Source organism: Oreochromis aureus, linkage group 22, assembly GCF_013358895.1.
Source record: "Oreochromis aureus strain Israel breed Guangdong linkage group 22, ZZ_aureus, whole genome shotgun sequence".
NCBI classification, from domain to species: domain Eukaryota; kingdom Metazoa; phylum Chordata; class Actinopteri; order Cichliformes; family Cichlidae; genus Oreochromis; species Oreochromis aureus.
Genome location: NC_052962.1, coordinates 798,154 through 814,777, shown reverse-complemented (window position 1 = coordinate 814,777; position 16,624 = coordinate 798,154). Strand labels below are relative to the sequence as shown.

The 16,624-nt window shown below is 44.2% G+C and overlaps 1 long non-coding RNA gene across 1 annotated transcript; it reads left to right on the top strand.

Annotated features, from left to right (window-relative positions):
* The first annotated feature begins 382 nt into the window (after positions 1–382).
* Positions 383–2,371, top strand: LOC120435522. Its single transcript, XR_005609786.1, has 4 exons — positions 383–439; positions 1,026–1,183; positions 1,547–1,633; positions 2,015–2,371. It is a non-coding gene; the product is annotated as an uncharacterized LOC120435522 (long non-coding RNA).
* Positions 2,372–16,624: the final 14,253 nt, after the last annotated feature.

Here is a 16,624-nt window from a genome sequence, read left to right as displayed (position 1 = left end):
TAAAAGTTTACTTTGTGACCCAGAAAGAGTAATAAGAGTAATATTAAAACTAAGTGGCTGCCGCCATTGTTTGAAACTAGAATCGGCTGGGCAGCTATGAATTCTGGCATAGGGTGGGCCACGAAGAGGATACACCTGACCCATCCTTCAAAGCTGTGGAAAGTATTGTATTGTTTTGAGAGCCTTTTTGTTGGTGGAGTATTGATTTTATGTACAATTCCACGGGTAGACGCGATCTGTACGGTCCGACTTTGCACATGCGCAGTAAGGATCGGGGAGTCCGATCCGTAACTTTTTTTTCTCGTTTTTTTTCTCTACATTATATTGAAATGTTTCATTATTGCAAACATTTTCTCTCAGGCGGAGAGAGGTCGTGGAGTGTCAGCCTATGGTATCTGAGGTCCAGGAGAGATGACCTGCGCTGTTTTCCTCTGAGGAGGTAAGACTGTCCTAATTTATTTATAATTTAATTATTATTCTAATTGGGCATGATTTATACTTATATTGAAGTAGTACGGTATTTGCTGGGGTAATGCATTGGCCAACTATATTATCTTGTGCTACCACTCCAGTCAAGGCCCTTGCCAGTGTTATATTGAAATCCTTACCCTGAACATTTCTGCCAGTACAAGAAAATAGTCTCCATGCTAAATCGAAATTGTGAAACAGAAAGGCAATCTCATAATTTTGACTTAGCATGTATTTTTTTTCTTTTTGTGCTAGAAATAGGACTTCTATAGTCTGAGATTGTTAGGGAAAGAATACTAAGGCAGGTCACAGAATCTGATTGGTCACAGATTTTGGTGCAACTTAGAACATAATATGTATTTTCATATTGATACTGGGTTTTGTGGGGGTGTTTCTATTCCTGTGCAAAAGACGTATTCATGAGAGATTTTTTTGAAGTAGGTTTTGCTGTTGATAACACAGTCAGGCATATAACATGGTGCAGACTGTCCAAGACAGCTACCCAGGAATTTTCTGTGCTGAATAAATGACAATATTTTGGTGAATGTATTGTTTAGATATCTGAAAATTTCATCGGATCACAAGCAAAGACCTCCTGGGGACCTTCAATGCATCCCTTGACAAATTTGTGCCTGGCCTGCTGAAACTGTACTGGTCTAAGAAGGGAGCTCTTGGTGAGGAGATGGAAGACCTCCTGGATAAACTTGATGAACAGGTGAGTGAAGTGCTCCTTTATCTGACATTTTTAGAAGAGAGTATACTTTTCTCTTAACAGAAACTGAAAAAGATGTTGGCTTCAAACAAAACACATCAGTGGACATGTCAATAAAAATGAATGTCATGAGTCATTGCTTTGTTCTTATTTGGCAGTATTTTATTTAATTTGTATAATGAAAGTAAAATTGTTAACATGGTGTTGTTGTTGGTTTTTTTTTGGGGGTTGTACATTTTTTGCGTGTTGCTGGGTCTGACCTGTGCTTTACTTTCATTACTATGAGAGTTCTGACTTTGCATTGTGTATAGTACACCATGTTACTTCACTAATTGAAATTCTTGTTTTCCACTGAATACTCTTTAGACATCCAACACTGTGTCCAACGGGCACTGAGAGGCCTGCCCATTTTCCTCAAGAGAAGATGCAACAGAGGTTTTCCTGAAGTGCTTAGTAAGTACAAAAAAGTAATGCAAGTAAAACTAATTGCTATGAGATGTTTTTAAAGGATGAGTTTATCCAAAATGGAAATGTACACTTCCTCAGTGCAGTCCAGATAATTTTATAGTGGGGATTGCAGTTGTCATAACTCTCACTCCTTTTTTTCTGCTGAGCAGCAGCTGGGCATTGTTAGTGGTTGTTCCATAGCAGAAAATATTTTTGTACAAAACTCACAAGGTGGCATTAATTAAAAGAAAATAAGCTTTTTCTTCTTAAAACCTCCATGGGTCAAACGACCAGCATGGTATAGAGGTTAAAGTTAAAATCTTTAGAAATTTGTTTTGTCTTTAGTTTTTCTTAGCTTTCAATAATTCATATTTTACTTTTCTTCAGGACACTGACATTTTGGAACCAGTGTTGAACGGTGCATCAGTTGCCATCCTCACCATCCTACAAGATGACGATGCTGATACGTCTGTGCGAGAACATGCAGTTGTGTTGGAAGGGGACATCGTGCTACATAACATTCCAGATCTCTCTACTGCCCTGGCACACCTCTTTGGCCTTCTGTATGCCCTCAACATTGATTATCCAAAGCAGATGAGTTTTACCTTTGAAGCAATTCAGGCCATCTTATTTTGGCCTGGTCGGACAATATGAAGGTGAAGTGGATAAATCATTATTCGAAATGTAAATTTTAGTCAGATGAATCTGTATTGTTGAGAATATATGGTGAAAATTTGTCTTGTAGTATTGTAAAAGATTTGTTATAGTGTTAGTTTCCTCGTCATTGATGGTAACATTTCTAATAACTTTTAACTTCCATAGTTCATCATAGTAAGCCTGTGTAAAATGTCAATGTCTGGGTGCATAGGCAATCGTTTGTGGCACTACCCTATTTAATGTGCAATAGTTATGTTCAGCTTTTACAAGACGGTCAGGGTGTGTGTGCGTGAATTATTAAGTTGCTGGACACTTTTCTTTTTTGGTTCTGGACTCTGGAATTTTAACGTCTCTGCTGGGGTGCTCAAAGCACCCAAAAGAAACTGGCAACATGCTTTTGTTTGTTTGTTATTTCTTTTCTTTCTTTCTTTTTGTTTTTTTTAACAGAAATTCACCCTACTACCCATGACATTCTGAAATGTACTGAAAAGACTGTTGAACAAAATAAATAAGCTTTTAGATAACATTGAATTGTGCTTTGTTTTATTCTATATCTATTTATTAAGTGTTTTTTCAAGTATAATAACAACATACATTTTCCTTTGTTTATATAGGTAAATTTTCAACTCACTGGAGTAAGAATTGCATGATTACTCAACAAGAATATCTGTGTTTGGTGAAGGCAGAAATACATGGCATTGAAACCAGAATTTCTTCGTTAGACTTCCAGGATTATCCTAATTAGGTGAACAAGAAGATCCAAGTTGGCAGAACTTGTAAATCTTAGTTAAGTCAACAACAGTTGGCAAAAGTTGAGAAAACTCAAAAATCTCTTGCATCATGTTGCCTTGAAATTTTACGTTTTCTCAACATTTTCTTTTTTACAGTGTACTGGTGATGGCCAGAGGGGCCGATGGCATGATATGCAATCCATTATTATTATTATTATTGTTTTTTCATTCTCCATGCAACAGCATTTGGAACGGTTGAAAGAAATATTCTCTCGTCTGGATAAAGAGGGGCTTAAAGTGAAACTCTCTGGGAAAGAAGATGTTGCAAGCTTGGCACAAGGGCCTCATAGGTCAATGAGGAAGACTGCTGGACAGCATTCAACCCATTTAAATTGCCACAATCCACTATAAAATGAGCGAAACTTTAAGTGTGCTCTCTTTTCAGCTCATCGTCGGGTCGCCGATGCCCTTTGAAGGGGAGGGTTGTAACAAGTCTCACCTGGCAGTTTGTTACTCTCTTCCAGGTGATTGGCAGAGGAGCTTTGAAAAGGTAGTGGGTGTGTGGGATGAGGTCAGCGCTCTTCTGTGGGAAATTCCAGAGGCAATTAACTCATTCTGGTGCGAGTGGGTATATTATTCGGTAAGAGACTTTTGCCATTTTGTTTGGATCATTTATTATTGTAGGTGCCCATTTTTAATGCGTGTTGTTGGACTTTTTTAGTGTGACGACGAGTTTTAATGGAGGAACTGATCAAGCTCTAGATCGACAGCTGACAAGGCATGATGCTGGCTGGGTTCACCTGAACCCCCAGCTGACGTGGCTTGAGACTGGACGGGCTCCTCGGAACTTCCAGCTGACGAGACTTTATGCTGGAAGTTCTTCTAAACCTCCAGCTAATGTGGCTTGGTACTGGACTGGCTCCTCAGAACCTCCAGTTAACTTGACTTGAGGCTGGACGGGCTCCTCGGGCCCTCCAGCTAACTTGGCTTGAGGCTGGACGGGCTCCTCGGGCCCTCCAGCGGAGATAGACGCTGAACCAATGGGTACGGAGACCTCTGGGAGCGTGGACACTGGCTGGGGCTAAGCGGTACAGTGGCCTGACTCAGGCAGCAACAGTAGGATGCAGTCCTCAGAGGACTGAAAGTATTCTCCAACACCCCCAGCAGAGGACGGAGGCAGAAGGGCGAACTCACTGGAGCTCTCAGCAGGGGATGACGGCTGAGACTGCTCAGTAAAGTTCTCAGGTGAAATTGCTGGAGCTGATGGCTTAACCTCTAGGGGTCCAGAGTTGGCTGGTGACTGACACCAAGCCTCTGGGGAGGCCCTGGAGGGAGTTACTTCCTCGAAGATGACCAGCTTTTGAGAACCAGCTAAAGTTTTTATGAAGTGTGTTCCCTGCTTGTAATGAGACAATGAGGATGGTGGCTGAATGAATGAGTAGACAGACAGCTGAGCAAGTGGCAACTGAGCTATAGGTAGCGAAGTGGCTACAGACTTAACTACAGGTAGCGGAGATAATTGTAGTGGAGGTGTAACAGGTGGTGGAGTGGCTGACTGAACTGCGGGCAGCTGGGCTGCTGATTCTTTATTATCAGGATGTCCTAAAAACTCGCTGAAAAGCCTTCAGCTGATCCAAAATGCTGCAGCAAGAGTCCTGACAGGGACTAGAAAGAGAGAGCAGATTTCTCCTGTTTTGGCTTCCCTTCATTGGCTTCCTGTTAAATCCAGAATTGAATTCAAAATCCTGCTCCTCACATACAAGGTCTTAAATAATCAGGCCCCATCTTATCTTAATGACCTTGTAGTACCATATCACCCTATTAGAGCACTTCGCTCTCACACTGCAGGCTTACTTGCTGTCTCTAGAGTATTTAAAAGTAGAATGGGAGGGAGAGCCTTCAGTTTTCAGGCCCCTCTTCTGTGGAACCAGCTTCCAGTTTGGATTCAGGAGACAGACACTATCTCTACTTTCAAGATTAGGCTTCAAACTTTCCTTTTGCTAAAGCATATAGTTAGGGCTGGACCAGGTGACCCTGAATCCTCCCTTAGTTATGCTGCAATAGACGTGGGCTGCCGGGATTCCCATGATGCATTGAGTTTTTCCTTTCCAGTCACCTTTCTCACTCACTATGTGTTAATAGACCTCTCTGCATCGAATCATATCTGTTATTAATCTCTGTCTCTCTTCCACAGCATGTCTTTATCCTGTCTTCCTTCTCTCACCCCAACCAGTCGCAGCAGATGGCCCCGCCCCTCCCTGAGCCTGGTTCTGCCGGAGGTTTCTTCCTGTTAAAAGGGAGTTTTTCCTTCCCACTGTCGCCAAAGTGCTTGCTCATAGGGGGTCATATGATTGTTGGGTTTTTCTCTGTATTTATTATTGTGCTATCTACTGTACAACATAAAGCGCCTTGAGGCGACTTTTGTTGTGATTTGGCGCTATATAAATAAAATTGAATTGAATTGAACTGACTGAACTGCGGGCAGTGTTTCAGACCTGACGTTTGACTGGGGTGGAAGTGAGGATGGGACAATGGAGTGGACACAGTCATTAACACAGAATGAGGGTTCAGAAAAGGCAGTCTTACAAGCTATGGCCATGGGTGAGACAGAGAAATCATTGTTATCCTCAGTAGACACACAAAAAATAGCCCCAGAAAACACAGTCACAGAGTCAGGAGCAGCAGAAAAAGTGGCCCTTTCACTCACCACAGCCGGCTGCTTTGACATCCTGGAGTCCGGCTGTGGGGTGCCGCGCCGGTGCCGCGAACGTCGCTTCCTCCTTGGAGACGGCTCTCACGGGCCGGGTAACTCCTTGTCCGGCGGTTCGGACGGCACGTCCTCCGTTGAAGCGAGTGGGTGAGCGGTAGCGGCGGGGGGGTGAAGGTGTAGTTCGTGGAGTATAAAGTCCTGAATGAGCGGGTGCAGTGAGTCCAAGAGCCAGGGGTGACCGGAAATGAGTTGCTGTAGCCTGGCTTCCACAGATCTGAGAGATCCCTCTTCCTCATGCTCCAGCCATAGGTTCACTAACCTGGAGGCTGCGTCAGTTATGACTTCCTGAAGCTCCTTGGGAGGGGCGAATGCTGCTGGATCCATTTGTGGCTGGTCCGCTCTGTCACGACGAGTGAGGTGAGCCGTGTGGAGATGATAAAGGAGGATCCAATCGCAGGCAGTCGTGAAGGTGAGAAAATGGTTTATTGAACACAAAGCAAATAGAGAAACGGCAAATGGGACAGAAGGCTATCTAAACTGAGAACAACTAAACTACTGAACACAAACCAGGACATGAACATGAAGGAGGATGAGAGGAGGTAAATGACGACAGACAGCAGGGAGAACACACAGATGAAGCATGGTGGATACACAGACGGACCAGTGACTACTACGACAGAAGACACGACTTAAACACAGGAAGATTACACACAGGTGGGGGACACAGCTGGGAGTAATTAACGAGACGAGACAAGAGGTAAAACTGAACACACTCACATGAGACGCAGACCTTCACAATAAAACAGGAAGCAAGAAATCACTACACAAAGACGCAGACTCGACACTGAGAGGCAGACAGAATATAACACATGGAACTCAAACAACACATGAGACAACAAATCCTTAGACACAGATAAACAGAAACATGAAACTCTAATAATAATCATCATCCTCATCATCACCATCACCAACACAAGCACTACAAGAGAATAAGAAAACAATCCATAATGCAAAAAACACACCAAAACATAACAACTCAAAATACTGGGTCAAACTGACCCAGAACCGTGACACCTTCCCCTTGGAGTCTTTTGTATCTGGCAAAGATGGTGTTCGTTTTCGGCATGAGGTACTGTTCAAACCTGTCGAAATAGGTACTTAGCTTTTTAGTTTCTTCATCAGACAGCTGCCATGTGTTATAAATGTCTTTACCTCTTTCTCCTACCCACACAAGAAGATAGCTGCACTGGCTCTCCTCGGGCTTGTCACTCAGCGGGCCGTTAAACATCAGCTTCACATGCTGTACGAACCTCCGCCAGGCATATGAAAGATTAGCTGAATCCCAGTCCATTCATGGTGCAGGAACCCCCGAAGAATCCATTTTGCGCTTTCAGCGGGTGTTTAGTCTACTCTGACACCATGTAATGTTCTGCTCTTACTCTTATAAGAGCAGATTTCCGGTTCCGGGTTGCTGCTCATGCGGTCGACCGGCCAGTCAGCTGTTTTGCGTTCTTTTTCTAACTTTAATGTTCTTTTCGTTGTTGTCTTTCACCGTCTATGTCATGGTCCCTGTGTCTGCCCGGCCAGCCCTGCAATGCTACATGTGTTTTTGTTTTGATCTCTTTTCTCCTCCCTCCTGCTCCTGCATCACTCAGCCAGGGCGGAGCTCACCTCGGGCTCCTGCCTTTGGCATATACACCTGCCGCTAATTACTCACCTGTAGCTCATCACTGTTTCTGGACACTACTAAAGGCAGCAGCTCAGAGCCTCTCGTCGCTGGAATATTGAATTACCATGTTAGTGAGAATCCCGGCTTATAGATTCATGTCCGATATCGTGTACCTTTTTGCTTCCCTTCCTGTCTTCAGATTCCTGGACCCTTCCTGTTCTCCGCTGTTTGGAAGATTGAGCGTGAGTGTGAGCTGAGAGCGAGAGCGTGAGCAGAGTGTGAGGAGCAGCTGAGACCCCGCGAGTGTGGAGCACCTGTCCCTATCCCCACCGACCCGTGGAACCCATCCAAAAATCCCTCACTTTGTAAATAGCACTTGGTGTTCAATAAAGTTAAGAACTGTGAACGTGACCCGCTGCCTGCGCCTGAGTCCGACCGGCTAGTCCTGACAGTCTACTCGGTATATTTGTATTCTTTTCCCTTTTCCTTTTCCTCATTTTTGTGATTTTCGGACTTGTTATCGACACTCGACATGACCCCAAGGCTCACCTACACCAGGGACTCCCTCATCAAGCTGCGACTGCAGCTGCAGCCCGGCCTCCGGCTTTTCCGCTCCGCTCCCACGGACTGCTTTCCTGAGGAAATACTCCGTGGACACTGAAATTGAAAAATTCACAATAACAAGATAACCAGGAGGGGATTAAAGAAGAGTGGGGTGAGAGCCGGACTCAAGAGGGAGACACACAAACAACGAGCGCTCCCGTCCATTATCCTTGCTAATGTCTGGTCTCTCTGCTCCAAGCTGGATGAGCTGCAAGCCTGCGTCAACCACTGGCATGAGTACAGAACTGCCTCCGTTCTGGCATTTATGGAATCGTGGTTAAACAACAGCGACGACGACAGCACGCTGCACATTGATGGTTTTTCACCACCTCTTTGTCTGGACAGAGACTGCGAACGCACCGGGAAGCAACATGGCGGCGGGGTGTGTCTGTATGTAAACAACAGCTGGTGTTTTACAGTCACTGTGAGGGAGAAGCTGTGCACTACAGACATCGAGCTTCTGGCTGTTTCCCTGCGCCCCTACTACCTCCCCAGAGAATTCCCACAGCTTTTCATCATCTTGGTTTACATCCACCCCAGAGCTGATGTAGCTAAAGCCACAGAGTACATCACCAACACTTTGTACAAACTGGAACAATTATCACCGGACTCTCCCCAGTTCATCCTGGGTGATTTCAACCACTGTTCCCCTGACAAGTTGCTTAAAGGAGACCAAAAGTATGTTATATGCAGCACACGTCAGGGGAAGACTCTGGATACATGCTATGGCTCTGTACCCGATGCATTTAAAGCCCTACCCCTCCCCCCCCTACTGAGAGCGTAACAACAACAAAGACTGTTAAAGTGTTCCCGAACCAGAAGCCATGGCTCAACAGTGAGGTGAGAGCCCTACTAAGAGCACGTGACAGCGCCTTCAAATCAGGAGACCAACAAGTCTACAAAGAGGCACGCCAATCTCTGGTTAAAGGCATAAAAGAAGCCAAGCGCAAATACAAACAGCGCATCGAGGAACACTTTAACACAAAGAACTCCAGAAACATGTGGCAGGAGATCAAGACACTCACTGGCTACAAAGACAGTCGCACACAAACCAACTCCCCAGACATCACCTTACCTGACACCCTAAACCATTTCTTCGCCCGCTTTGACCAAGAAAACAGGGACACCATCACCCATCCTGCCGTTACAGAGAGGGACGACGCTCCCATCCAGCTGGAGCAGCACCAGGTCAGAGCCACACTGCGCAGAGTCAACGCGAGGAAAGCAGCTGGTCCTGACGGTGTAGCCGGTAGAGTGCTTAAAGCATGTGCAGACCAACTAGCAGAGGTTTTCACCACCATCTTCAACCTCTCACTGCTACAGTCTGTAGTACCATCCTGCCTTAAGTCAGCCACCATCGTTCCAGTGCCCAAGAAGAACACAGTGAGCTGCTTGAATGACTATCGTCCAGTTGCTTTAACACCCATAATTGCCAAATGTTTCGAACAGCTCATCATGTCCCACATTAAAGCTGCCATCCCTGCAAACCTCGATCCATACCAGTTTGCATACAGGGCAAACAGGTCGACAGAGGATGCCATAATAACAGCTCTTCACACAGCCCTCACACACCTGGACTGTAGTAACACCTATGTGAGAATGCTGTTTGTGGACTTCAGCTCTGCCTTCAATACAGTTCAACCCCACAAACTGGTTAATAAACTAAGCAACTTAGGACTCAGCAGCTCACTGTGCAGCTGGATACTGGACTTCCTGAGCAACAGACCCCAGAACGTAAGAATGGGAGAGCACACCTCCTCCACCCTCATTCTGAATGTGGGTGTCCCACAGGGGTGTGTCCTCAGTCCCCTCTTATACTCACTTTTCACCCATGACTGTTCACCAATCCACACCAGTAACACCATTATAAAATTTGCTGATGACACCACTGTCATAGGACTGATCGACAACAACGATGATTCAGCCTACAGAGAGGAGGTTCAGCATCTGAAGCAATGGTGTGACGACAACAACCTGCATCTGAACACAGCCAAGACCAAGGAGATGGTAATCGACTTCAGAACAAACAAAGAACAAAGTGATCTGAGCACTCTACCCTCTACATTGATGGGGAGGAGGTAGAAAGGGTAGAAAGCTTTAAGTTCCTCGGAGTCCACATCTCGGCTGACCTTACCTGGTCCACAAACATCTCCCACCAGGTAGGGAAAGCACAACAAAGGCTGTACTTCCTCAGGAAACTACGTCAGGCCCAATTACCCCAAAGACTGCTAGTAAACTTCTACCGCTCCACCATTGAGAGCCTTCTGACTTACTGCTGCACACTCTGGTTCAACTGCTGCACCGCGGAGGACAAGAGGAAACTGCAGCGGGTGGTGAGGGCTGCAGAGCGGGCAATCGGCACTTCACTAACCCCCCTCAGAGACATCTATACTGGCAGACTTCAGCAGAAAGCCAGCATCATCATCAAAGACCCCTCGCACCCTGGACACTCACTCCCCCCCTTCCCTCTGGTAAACGCTACAGGTCCATCAGGTCGAAGACAAACAGACTCAACAGAAGTTTTTACCCACAGGCTGTCAAACATGCCCTACCTCCTCCCTGATTGGAGGATAACTGCACTGCCAACACTCATGGACATTACACCTTATTTATAAATCGTATTTCTGTTTATACTTCAATGCAACCAACACCCTTACCTCTTTAAACTGTATTTATTATAACATTATTTAGTATAGTTCCAACAGCACCCCCCCACTCAATGTGCAATATCACTGATCACACTGCACCTCTCAATGCATCTGCTAGTTAGATGGCATGTATGTGTATGTATATAGATGTAAGCGTGTATGTGGAAATATGTGTGTATGAATGTACAGATGCAAATATGTATATATACATATATGTATGTATGTGCGTGTATGTTTGCAGGTGTATGTATAACTTGTACATATCTTTCTTGTGTAAATGTAAATTTGTCTGTTATTGTGTAAATACTTACGCTATTGTGTCCTCCACACACATGGGGAGATGCCAAACTGCCTTTCACTGTTCTTGTAACAGTGACAATAAAAAGCTATTCTATTCTATTCTATTCTCTCGGCTCAGCAGACCACCACACCATCCTGCTGGCCCCAGCTTACACCCCAGTCATCAAGAGGATTAGAAAGGTCACCAAAAACATCAAGCAGTGGACAGAGGAAAGTATCCTCACCCTACAAGGATGTTTCGAAGCCACTGACTGGGACAGCCTTCTTTCTCCCTCTGATGACATTGACGAACAAGTCAACACGGTGACATCATACATCTCCTTCTGTGTTGACAACATTATCCCCTCAAAAACAGTCAGCATCTACCCCAACAACAAACCCTGGATCACCAAGGAACTCAAGGAAATCCTTAAAATAAAAGAGGATTTTCTTCACCAGCTCTGCTCTGGACAAAAAGGAGGTCAACAGGGAGGTGAGGAGGGCCATAAAAACTGCTAAGCTGGAGTATAAAAACACTGTTGAAAAAAAATTCACCACAGGGGACCTCCACTCAGCCGGGCAGGGCCTCAAAACCATGGCCTCTGTGAATACTGTGGTCACCACCCCCAGAACCATCCAGGTGGAGGGCAGCAACCCCTCCTACCTCCCTGACGACCTCAACGCTTTCTACACCAGGTTTGAGACGGACAACATGGCTCAGCTTGAGGAGTCCAGATCCTCACTCAAACCTGGCAGCTCTGCACTCACCTTCAGGACTGAGGACGTGGTGAGAGCCCTCAGGAGGACCAGGGAGAGGAGCTCACCCGGCCCTGACAACATCAGCAGTCGAGTTCTGTGCAGGGCAACTAGGAAGTGTGTTCTGGACTCTATTTCAACACTCAATTGACAGTCACACCGTCCCCCAGCTGTGGAAACACTCCACAGTCATCCCCATCCCCAAAAGAAACAACCCAAAGTCTCTGAATGATCTTCGTCCTGTGGCCCTCACCTCCCTGGTGATGAAGGCCGTGGAGAAGATCATAAAACAGCAGATCGTAAGAGCAACTGACCCCCTGATGGACCCACTCCAGTTTGCTTACCGTGCACGCAGAGGTGTTGATGATGCCAAAATCTTCATCTTGGACTCTATCCACAAACATCTGGAGCTCCCTGACTCCTCCCCCAGATTTCTCATCAGCGTTCAACACTCTGCAGCCTCATATCCTGGCCACTCAACTTTCCACCCGATTTCACCTGGATGATCAGCTAATCCTGTGGATAGTGGACTTTTTGACCAACAGGTCTCAGAAAGTTCGGGTCAACAACTCTCTTTCCTGTCTCCGTTCCACCTCCACTGGCTCCCCCCAAGGCTGTGTGCTCTCCCCCCTGCTCTTCATCCTCTACACCAATGACTGCAGATCCACACAGCCCAACTGTCACCTGGTGAAATATGCCGACGACACAGTTCTCCTGTTGTCCTGGTATGACAGCTCCAAACTTGAACTGAATGTGAGCAAAACCAAAGAGATGGTGGTGACCTTCTCCAGCAGCCAGAGGGATCTGGCTGCTTCAGTCACCTCCACCATCCACAGGAAGCCAGTGGAGGTAGTTGAGGAGTACAAATACCTGGGAACCATCTTTGACAACCTCCTGAAATTCTCTGCCAACACAGAGGAGATTCTCAGGAGGTGCCACCAACGGCTATATCTCCTTGATGACTTTTTACTACGCCTTCCTGGAAAGCATCATGACGTTCTCCATTACCTGCTGGTTCCACTCCCCCAGCCTTCAGAACAAGAACAGACTGCAGCACACTGCATCAGTGTGCTCTAAAATCATTGGACTGCCTGTCAGAACTCTGGCACAGGTTTTCAGCCAACAGGCCCTTAGACAGGCAGCCAAAATCATCAACGACCCCTCTCACATTCTTCACCCCGCATTTCAATGGCTCCCCTCTGGGCGATGCCTCCGCTGCATTTCCTGCAGGACTGAGAGGAGGAGAGCCACCTTTGTCCCCAAAGCCACCCGTGTTTTTAACTCCAGCCGATAAGAACATTTCCCGCACCCATAAACATAAACTACTCTATGATCTTTTTTATACTGCAGACACTTTATTCACTTACAGTTATTCACCAATTCAGTCACTTTAATTTTAAAACTGTGACATTTTAAAACTGTATATACTGTATATTCTGTGTATTTATTATCTCACTCTTATTGCCTGTTTATGCCCTGTCCTTACCCTCAACGTCATGCTGCTCTGTTGTATCTTAATTGCCCCTTGGGGATGAATAAAGTCTTTCTGATTCTGATTCTGATTATAAAGAACATCTTCTTAAACTGCTTTGTGAGCCACCATTTTCTTTATTGCCACTTGTTCTGTAAACATAATGACACACCTCCACTTCCGTAATCATACCCGCCCCACTGACACTACGGCAAACCCAAGGGACAATAAGCACGGAGTGCACACATTGTAAACAACTGTGTTAAGGTATAGTTTATGAGCATGCTTAGCGTCATCTTGTCCAAGCACAAAAGGATGATATGCATATCACAGGGTTAGTTGCTGCTAATTGTCCTACATTAATTTATATTAGCCAACTAGCAGTGTTGGGCAAGTTACTTTGAAAAGGTAATTAATTATAGTTACTAGTTACTTCTAAAAAGTAACTGAGTTATAAGATTCTAAAAGTAATTAATTACTTGAAAAGTAACTATAGTGTTACTTTCAAAAAAATGTTTAACCCTCTGGGGTCCAGGGTAGAATTGGCCATTTTTAACTACTTTTGATTTTCCGTCTACATTTCACCTTTAAAAGCTATTTACTTTGTCTTGTTTGGTATCATCCTTTTCAGCACAACCTCACGTCTCTGAATTTACAGTTATGTTTTCATTTTGACATACTGTATTAACACAATTGATCTAAAATCAGTCAAAAAACATAATCTGAGTAGAAAAAAAGTTATATTTTTTACTGTAACAACCACAAACATGTTTATTGCATCATATTTCATAACTTTAAATGCAAATATAAATTGTCAATTTTAAAATCATATGCACAAGTTTTGCAAACAACAAAGTTATTTGCAGTCATTTACCTTTTACCCTTTTTTAAATAACCATTTTATACTATTTACATAACAATCAGGTGTTCTGCATTCAATAAGATGCCACACAAATTATTTGTGCCACTGCAAAAAATAATTTCTGTCCACTATAAAGGAGAACATCACAGCCTGATACCTGCAGGTCTGACAGCAGCAGATGCAGCAGATCTTTTCATTCAGCAGTCGCCTCATTGTTCTGACACACAACACAAAACTATCCACAACACTACACACTAACTACACAAGACAGCACATTAACTACACACTCCAAACATGCTAAACATCACAAATCTCTCACATCTACAAATGTCATGTTGCCATATCATTTCTGATTGGTCGACATGGTGCATTTTTCCACCAACACGAACAACTAGGTGTTTTTTGTTTTGTTTTTTTATTTTTTGGTCATAGAGTGCTTGCTAGCGCTGTCCTTAGACGTTAAACGTGACGAAACTATTCAGGAAAAACACGCGTATATATTGTTTATCATGACTCTGGTTTTACTTGGCCCATCAACACAATTTAAAAACTGGTATATATCACCTTGTTGCTTTGTCATCTTAAAGTGGTCATGTGATTGGCTTACCACGACTACTTTATTCTTCCTCAGTCAAACAGCAGCACTCATGCGATTGTTTTGCCCCCTTAGCTCCAGGTGTTGTGCCAAAAAGTGATTGTCGGGCAGAAAGTGATCGCCGCCCGCGGGAGCGCGCGCAGCTGCTTAAAGCTGTAGCGTCCAGATTACTTACAGCTACTTCTGTGCAACTGATATAAGATGCGGTAAGCTGAACACAGCTTCAACCGTCTGTTCGTTGAAAAATAGTAACGTGACCGCACCGCATTTTCTTGTTAGTAATGGTAACGCCGTTGTAACGATAGGAATAGTAATTAGTTAGATTACTCGTTACTGAAAAAAGTAACGCCGTTATTCCCATCACTGCTGGGTAGTGACCGAGCCAATAACAAGCAAACAAACTAAAACTAAAAAGCAGTCTAAGCAGGTCACTTTTGCTTTGCCCCTGGCTGCAGCGATCCGTTTTATGCTAAAAAACCAAGGATATACTGTCTGCACTGTAAGTAGTTTTTCATTGTTGTCTAGTTGCACTGAAACAGGAAAATCCACCTGTCAGATTTGTAGAGCTGCAATTCAACAAGGTAAAAGAACATAGTAGCACAGCTCAGCTTTGTTGGTAATTGTGATGTCAGTGGTTGACACTCAGTATTTCTGAGATGCTCTGAGTCTTCCAGCCCTCTAAAGCCGGTTTGTTTTTGTAATTTAATTAACGTAGTTTTCACTCTGACACAGCGGATGCTTAATGCTGGAATGGAAATAGTTCTGACTTCATGGGTTTATCGCCATTCACCTGATTCTGAGGTGTCAGGAAAGAGGCACTGACATTTTTCAGAATGAATCAGCAGTAACACAGAGAACTTTTAGTACAACATCGGGAAACACATTAACAAAAGGTTTTAATGCAGTGCTAAAGAACATTACATACCTCGTAAATACCTCATTCATGGTGCAGAATTCAGAACATATTTACGGTAAGCAGGTTCATACCATTTTTCTAAAACATTCAATCCAAAAGACGAAAAACATTCATAGATTTCTTTTAAAAAAACTTTTCCAGTTAGTAAATTAGCTTACATTTTATCTGTAAGGATTATACAGAAATGTTTCCAAAGAAAAATAAATTTAAAAAACAAAAATAAGTACATTTTATTTATTTAAAGCGGAGCCTTGGGGAAAAACTAGTCACAGCTAAAACAGTGCTACTCTAGGAGCCTGTGGAAGGGACTGTGGACAATAACGGACTATAAACAACCAGCTTCTCCAATGATGAATGACGACGCTTCGCTGGCTGATGAGCTGAACACGTTCTATGCTCGCTTCGACACAGCAGCAATTAAAACAACAAATGGCTGCACGCGTATGGAGTGCACCAGTGTAAATTTTACTGTCAATTACTTGCACTTCTTATAATTTATAACTTCTTTTTTTTCAGAATTTCTTTTGTAAATCGTTATTCTTTTTACTTTAAATTTCTAAGTTAAAATCTGTAAATTTTACTGTCAATTCTTACATCATCACATAGCATGTCGTGAGGAAAGCTTTCAGGAGCGTGAACACCCGGAATGCAGCAGGACCAGGTGCAATCCCTGGTCTGGTCTCGAGAGCCTGCGCTGACCAGCTAGCACCGGTGTTCAAGGAGATCTTCAACCTCTGGCCAAAGCAGTGGTTCCCACGTCCATCATTGCCCCTGTCCCAAAGAAACAACAGCCCGCTTGCCACAATGATTACCGCCCAGTAGCACTGACTTCACTTGTGATGAAGTGTTTTGAAAGACTGATGAGAGATCACATCACTTCTTCACTTCCTGCCACCACTGACCCACTTCAGTTTGCTTACCGGACTAATTGTTCCACAGACGATGCCATAGATTACTTGCTCCACACATCCCTGAGGCACCTGGACACTGGCAGAGGGAATTATGTTAGGATGCTGTTCGTGGACTACAGTTCAGCATTCAATACAATAATTCCCTAATAATTCCTGTAATGTGTATGATTGTGTGTGTGACAAATAAAA